This window comes from Nicotiana attenuata, chromosome 5 (genome assembly GCF_001879085.1).
Source record: "Nicotiana attenuata strain UT chromosome 5, NIATTr2, whole genome shotgun sequence".
In the NCBI taxonomy this organism is placed as follows: Eukaryota; Viridiplantae; Streptophyta; class Magnoliopsida; order Solanales; family Solanaceae; genus Nicotiana; species Nicotiana attenuata.
Genome location: NC_031993.1, coordinates 14,571,539 through 14,579,986, shown reverse-complemented (window position 1 = coordinate 14,579,986; position 8,448 = coordinate 14,571,539).

Here is an 8,448-nt window from a genome sequence, read left to right as displayed (position 1 = left end):
CTCGCCGGGCTCTGGTTGTTCTAATAGACCAGTTATTGGGGCGCGCTCCTCTGCTTACGGCCTGTATGGAAGGGCCTTCCTCCCCCTCCTCTTCAAGGATAACACAACAATCCATATCATTGTCTTCTAAAAACAAATTTTTCACTGCCGCGTGCGCCTCTTCTTTGTCCGTCCCATAGACGACGTCAGCCTATTTGAAAGTCTGTTCTAAGTGCGGTATCGGTTTCTCCAGTGGGTAGTAAGGACCACGCCATGGCGGCGACCAGTTGTTGAACTCTTCCCAAGTGTATTCGTATCCCAGACCAAAAGTAGTGCCGTGCTTTTTGGACTTTATAGGTTTAGCAATCCCCTGGAGGTTCTTGCCGAGCCCCTTGCCAGGTTCGTACCCACTCCAGTTCAATATACTCTCGATCTTGTTGTCACACCATTTATCTTTGTCAACAGCATTGACTCGCTCGATGTGGTGGTAGGTCACCCCACCTAACTTTCTTCTTCCCCATATCGCTGGAATGGTCTGATGACTGTATATGGGTTGCTGCCATCACCGTGAATGATCACTTCCTGGTGATTCCATTCAAATTTCACGGCCTGGTGCAGTGTTGAAGCCACATCCCCCGCAGAATGAATCCAAGGGCGTCCTAACAACAGGTTGTAGGATGCTGGCACATCTATCACTTGGAAGTCAACCTCGAACCAAGTCGGTCCCATCTGCAGACACAGGCTAATCTCACCAATAGTGGACCTCTGAGACCCATCAAAAGCTTTCACATTGATTGCTCCTTCTTTTATCTCGTGTAGTCCTTTACCCAGCTTCTTGAGTGTTATTAATGGACATATGTTAAGGCTGGATCCCCCATCAATCAGGATCCTAGTGATTAAATAATCTTCGCATTGCACAGTAATGTGCAGTGCTTTGTTGTGACCTAGCCCTTCAGGCGGCAGCTCGTCCTTATAGAAAGTGATTTTGTGGCTTTCTAACACTTGTCCCACCATATTGGCCATTTCTCCGCCAGTGGTGTTACTCGACACATATGCCTCACTCAGCACCTTCAACAGAGCATTTTTGTGTGTCTTGGAGTTCTGCAACAAAAAAAGGATAGATATCTGCGCTGGTGTTTTGTTTAGCTGGTCATTGACTGAATACTCCTTGGCTTGTATCTTCCTCCAAAGGTCATCTGGGCCTGTTTCAATGATGAGTGGTCGGTTGGAAGCCTGCTTCCTTGACTCAGCTAAGTGCTCCGGGGTATAGATTCTTCTAATCCTTGTCATACCCTGTGCTGCAATAGTCTCTTCGAACCTGACTTTGCCTTTCCTCCTAGCCTCGACCGTATAATCCCAAGGAACAACTTTTTTATGGAATGACGACATGGTGGTCATCGCCACTGGAATTGGTGTGGCTACCTTTACTTCAAATGGGACATGTTCTATGGGTGGTAAAATTGTAATCTCAAACGGTGCCGGGGTTTTGGCTGATGGTGCTGCCTCAAATTCAAGCTGGATAGACACGTCTACCTCAGTGACCTCAGATGGTTGAATCTGGACCATGATGGGGTTAAGAGTAACTGCTGGTTTCTTTGGATCATCGCCTTCTGCGATCAACCCAATGGATCCCTGGGGATCCCAATCATCCTCTATTTTAATCATGTGAACATCCCCGCCCTTGTGATCTGGCAAGGGGTTGTTGCGAACATTCGGAGCGGCTTCTTTTGCTATAATGACCTTGTTATCGATTAGCGACTGTATCTTGTCTTTCGAGAGCGACATTCGTCGATGGTGTGTCTCTTCATGCCGGAATGGTATGTACAGGATTTGTTTGGGTGACCCACTGAGAGGGGTTCTCTGGGGTTGAAGCAGGGATGGGGTTGACATAACCGGCGGTTTTGAGTCTCTCATATAGTTGGTCAATGGGTTCAGCAATGGCTGTGTATTGTTTAGGAGCCCTGCGGTCAAAATTTGGTCGTGGTCTAGGGAAGTTTTGACGAGTAGGAGGTAACTGATAGTGGGATGGTTGAGTATTGTAGGTTTGGTAGACATGTGCGGGTTGGGAATATCTGGGTGAAGTAGGTTGATATATGGGAGGTGGAGATGGTTGATAGGCGGGTGGTGAGGGTGCTTGGTAGTTCGGAGTGGGCTGATATGTGAGTGGAGGTGTCGGGTAGGTTTGGTATTTGATAGGATATTTGGTTCTTTGTGCAACCATTACAGCTCCTATGTCTCTCTTTTTGGACACAGCACCGGACTGCAAGGCCTTGTTTGTAGCTTGCAAGGCCTCGAAGTTTGTGACTATACCGCTCTTAATGCCTTCTTTGATTCGTTCCCCTAGCTTGATGATGTCAAAAAATTTGTGGCTTTCAATCATCATTAGTCGCTCATAGTATTGCGGATCTTGGGCCCGGACAAAGAATTTGTTCATTTGTTCCTCCTCTAAGGCAAGTCTGACCTTAGCAGCTTCGGACCTCCAGCGAGTAGCATACTCGCGAAATGTTTCTGTAGGCTTCTTCTTTAGATTCTGAATGTAGAACACATCCGGCGCATTTTCTGTGTTAAATCTGAACCTGTCCATGAAATCAGAGGCCATACCTACCCAACTTGACCATTTCTTAGGATCCTGGCTCATGTACCAGGATAGTGCATCTCCTTTAGACTCCTCATGAATAGCTTCATGCGGATTCTCTCGTCTTTTCCTACCCCAACCAACTTGTCACAATATGTCCTCAAATGGACCCTAGGATCACCTGTACCGTCAAACATCTTGAACTTCGGAGGTTTGTACCCCTCGGGCAGTTCGACATCGGGCTGTATGCAAAGATCTTCATAGTTCAGCCCCTCAATTCCCTTGTTTCCTTCAACATCCTCGATCCGGCTAGTCAATTTCTTAAGTTCTTTAGCTAGGTTCTTGATAAGCAAATCTTTATCATCAGACTCGGGTGTGCCTGAGATGGGTTGGGTGGAGAGTGTCATGGTCTCCACGTAGATAGGTGTGTTATGGCAGGTGTGGAAGTGGTCATTTGTGGAGTTTTGGAGTTCTGGGAGAAGCAATAGGGTGTTGTTTGTGGTGTGGCAAGTGTTACATTGTGTCTTTGGTGGAATGACATGGGGAGCAGGACGATTTTGTTGCCTTGGGATGTTTTGGGGTGGTGTAGGGTTTTGAGTAGTGGGAAAGGTGATATCCGGGGTACTGAGCAAGAATGACAAACTTGCCAGATTCTGAACCTGGTCGAGCTCTTCCTGGAACTTTAGCAATTTTTGTTCAAGCTGGGATACATTTTCCTAAGTACCATGACCATTAGTGACCTCTACCCGTTCAGTGGGATTCTCCTTTCTGACGCTGTTCAAATCTTCCAACTTGCCTTTGTTCTTGTTCTTAATAGGACTTAGAGGAGGAGTGGGTGGAGGGCCCTTTGGATCTTGTGGAATAGGATGATGTTGCCAGAGTGCTCGAACTAACCTTTGGGGAGGGGAATAACAAAACAAAAATAATAAAATGGTAACCAAGTTAGTGAGGATCATGAAAAGTAGTGCAATATTTAAACACATAATGCGGGAATGTAAATCGTGTCCTAATTTAGGGACCTCTTTGTGCCCGAGATAGTCCTAGCGACAAATTAATTTGGAGAGCTCAAGATGCTAAATGCCTCATTTTATTGATAGAAAATAAGACGAATCCCAAATTGACACTAAACAACGGGAAATAAAAGTCACTAATGGCTCTTGGCCTTATTACATTTTATATAGCGAAAAGATAAAATCCTATCTACTTGGTCCCTGAAGCACCTTCCCCAGATTCGGCATCTTTGGCTCCGTCGAACAGCTTCCCCAGCTCGCGAAGTCCCAGCAATAGGTAGGCCCAGGAAATAGAACATGAATACAAAGACCCTTCAATGAATATGCCCTAATGATGTGATGGCAAGCTCATCAGGATAGGTACGGTAGGACTTGCTGTGACCGTACCTCTCATACAAATAGTCAAAGGGGATATAGGATTCTTTTAGGCATGTCAGTTCTAGATTCTTCTTCAGACCCATCATTTTAAGGAAACCCCTGCCCTTGCGGTTCTCAGGCATCAACAAACCTGGAGTTTCCCATACCAAACCGGCCAATCCTCCTATTTCTTCTAGCAAGGGTGTCATCTCAGTGTCCCCAAAGTGGAACACAACCCTTTCACAATCCCAAAACAATGTGGCAGCTTCTATGATTTTGTTGTTGGATTGAATCTCCAGGAGGGAAGGTAGATTCCCTAGATGTTTTTGGACGAGTGTCTGATCACTGGAGTGAAGATCTTTCCACCAGCTTAGCAGTCTTGGGTGGATGTTGGTAACCATGCTGAATCAGGGGATTTCGTGCCTCATGTTTCTGCAAGACAAATAAAGTTAGGCCCTTACCCCCACCAGACTCGACTATTTAACATCAATAATTAGCATTAAGCATTTGGTTCTCCAAATAAATGCACAGAACGTGATGATTTCCATTTGGGCTTAGGGAAACCCAGTGGACTTTGGACAAGGCTATCTTAAAGGATCATTATGTGGATAACATAACTGATCCGGCTAGGTTTGACCATGATGCATGTACAATTTAAATGGAATAAGGTTTTTATGGGGTTTTAGACTGGTACCCTTGAGGGGACAACTCAAGGGGGCAGGCACGGAACCGTCGACTACACCGTTGATCGACTGGTTTTACCGTAAATATGCCTTTCCGAATTTAGGGGGTAATAACATAGGAAGAGCGCAACCACTCATTACAAGCGTTGCTATGGGATTTGTTGGGCACGAGTGGAATATGATGTTGAGCATGATTATGCAACAATTAAAAGCATGTTGTCACGTATTTGCACGTTAAGAAGGCAGTGAATACAACAGTTTCATAATTTAAAGCAGTAGTAAAGGAAAGAAAAAAAAAACAAGTCAGTTTTGCAATCGAAAGGGAATTGAATGCTCAAAGGAATTAAACAAGTAATTGCACATAACGAAATATAAATTCACAAAAACAGTCTGAAATGGTAAAAGCCTAGATATTCCCCAGCAGAGTCGCCATGCTGTCGCGCCCCATTTTTCTCGCGAATTCGAGTTTATGACATTTTGGGGCAACTCATTCCTTTTGGGAACTGGGTTTAGCATTTGAAGAGTCGCCACCTAATGAGTTAAGGTGCATTAGGACACCAATAGAGATTCCATTCTAAGTTTGATTAACCATAGATTGGGTAAGGGCTTGAAATTTTTCCAAGGGGAAGGTGTTAGGCACCCATCAGGATCCACTAGTGTGGTTCCCGGCCAGATAGTCATTGTGCATTGGGGTGCAATTAACATATAAACAAATAAGGCTCAAACAAGAGGGGATTTCAAATAACAAATGTTTGAAAGGGAACAAAGTATGAGAGAGCAATTAAAGCTGATTTTAAACAAGGAGTTGCAATGCTTTTAAAAGAAAAGGGAAATAAGGGAAAGGGGGTCCTAGGTTTATTTAAAATATGGATCACATCAAAGAAATACCCGGTAATCACTCCTTAGAAGAGGGGCTACACGTGGTATTAGCGCACCGGTCATCATATCCATATCTACCCTTTCCCACCCCGTTTAAGGTTCTAAAGCGCGGATTGGTCTCGATTACTATTGCATGCTATTACCCGTCCCATTCCTATCAGTCCCGGAGGCACTTAGGACTACTATTCCTAAAGGGAAGGGATATTAGGCTGATTTGTTTCAAAGGATAAAATCTAAGGCGACATACAAAAACACGTACTGCATGTTGGGGAGAACAAATAAACAGATAAAGGCTCATATACACCTCCTCGAACAAAAAAACACATAACTAGCATGACTTGCACATACTTTTATAGGTCTGATTAAAAATACTAAAGACACGGGAAGTTTGATTCAGAGCCAGATTCATCAGATACCTAAGATAAGAAGCCCAAATCAGGCCTGCCTGCTGGTTGGAGCAGTTACTAATTAACAAAGGTGAATTCAATTTTATTGATGTTATTACCTAAGGCTTGCCTAAGTGTTTAAACGGAGTCCTATAGGCATGATACCTACTTTAATTCAGAAAGCGGCGAAACAGTAAAAAAAACGAATTGTTTGAGATCCTATAGGCATGCTTGCTAAATCTCGTTAAGTAAGGGAATTAGATTGTTTGAAACTAATTCAGAATAGACTGATTTTAAAACGGACCAGTTTCAAGTTCTGTAGGTGATGGTATCTATTATTGCTGATTAAAACCCTATGAACATAATATCTAACATTGAGTGTGAATGAAGCGAATCACATTTATTTAAGAACCCCCTATAGGCATGATTTCTATATGTTATTGATTTCGACATTATGGACATGACACTTATTTTCAGTTGTTTAGAACCTAAAACATGATATCTAAGTGGCATGCAGAATTTAAATACGTCCTATAGGCAGGTTATCTAGGCATAACATTGATCATGGAGAAAATGAGATAAACCCTATAGACATGGTGTCTAAAAATGCAGAATCAAACACAAAGAATTTAAATAGTCCTACAGGCAGGTTATCTAGGTGTGACATTGATCACGGAGAAAATGAGATAAACCCTATAGACATGGTGTCTAAAAATGCAGAATTGAACACAAAGAATTTAAATAGTCCTATAGGCAGGTTATCTAGGTGTGACATTGATCATGGAGAAAATGAGATAAACCCTATAGACATGGTGTCTAAAAATGCAGAATTGAACACAAAGAATTTAAATAGTCCTATAGGCAGGTTTTCTACCCTTGAGCATACATGATCACCCAACCCTTTTCACTAGCCATCCCAAATGTTTATTACAACTTATTACAAACCAGAAATACTGAATTACAAAAGAAAGAATGAAAGTAAAAGCTACAACCATAGGAAAGCCTGATTTGACTTCCTATCTGAGATATGCAAGGAACCGTATCTTTGCCAATGCCATGATTTCAAAGCCTTTCTTAGACCTGGGTGTATCAGAGTTCCCTAAGGGCCTCAATAGGACCCCGGACAGTGCTCACACCCAAGTTACACAACCAGAATAGAGATGAGTGCAGTGTGGAGATGCCAGCCCTCATATGTCCAAGTTCAGAGGGAGCTCATGGGGCCCCAAGGCAAGACACACATAAGGGTGGTAGAACTTAAGTTCTAAGAAGATAGTGAGAGTGCAGGAACAGAGTTTTAAGGGCTGAGGGAATAAAGGAGAGGGAAAGGGTGATGCGGGATAGCCATTAACATTTCAGGGAATCAATAACTTCACAAAAGGGGGCAGGGGATTGGGAATCCATTGCAAAGGAGCCTATACACTTAGGCATGGGTTAACTTTGGGCATGGACAGCAATAGGAAGGGCTGACATGCCTGTAAATCAACCAGAACACACAACAGATAAGGGAAACATAGAGGTTGTGATCCCAAAGGGATCAAGTTTGGGTCATGAACAGCAATGTTCAATGCTGTCATGCCCCAAACCAACCACAGATACTAACTACATTAGGGATAGGGATTCAAAGTCCACAAGCTATGATAAATAAAAAAAGCATTTATTCAGACAGAAGGGCAGAGCATAGCATACATTAATAATGGAACTATCTAAATACAAACAGGAGGCAGACTGGAAGGAAAGAAACAGTAAAGAAACATGTTGTTGTTGATGCTGAAAAATAAACCAGAACATACCAGTTAAAGAAGCAAAGTGCAGTAAAGAAAGTAACCAGGACTTCAAAGTATAGCCTTGGCTTTCAGCCGGCTAAGCAAATAGTAGCACAAGTAGTAATAAGCAAGAGAGAGAATTTTCTTTTTGAGTGTAAATGTGTGTTCAGAACCATAAAGTTCGTGTGTTTGTGTTAATGAGAGAGTATGTATATATAATAGTTCGAATAGTAATTATGGAACTCAGAATCAATTAGAGAAAAATCAGTACAAGCACTCCAATAATTTAAGGGAATTAGTTCAAATGGTAAGGACAAGTAACAAATAAGGAAAGAAATCAATGTACGACCAACAAGGAAAGATTTCAAATTCCATAAGTATAGGGTAAACAATTGGGGCTAAGTTTAGAAAACTCTTATTATGGAGATAGTCAGTAAGAATCAAAAACCAATGTGGAAAAAGGTACACAAATCAATCAAATTGAGTAGATAGGGTAGGAATCGAAGGTTTAAGGGAAAGTGTTCAAATCAGACCAAGAAACAGAGAAATCAGAATCAATTAAAAGAAAGTCATGAGTCAATGTTTTGCATATAAATAAAGTAAGACATAGATGGTTAGGAGTCGACATACAACTCTAGCAAACATGAGAGTCAAACAATACTGATTCAATGAGAAAGAGGCAAGTTTTGAACAGTTAGGGTGAACACAAGCACATGGAATCAATGTAAGTTTAGGCTAAGAAACTGAGTAGAAACATATCAAGGCAAGATAGTCACGAAAATCACAGAAACTCAAAAACGAGAACCGGCCAGTCAG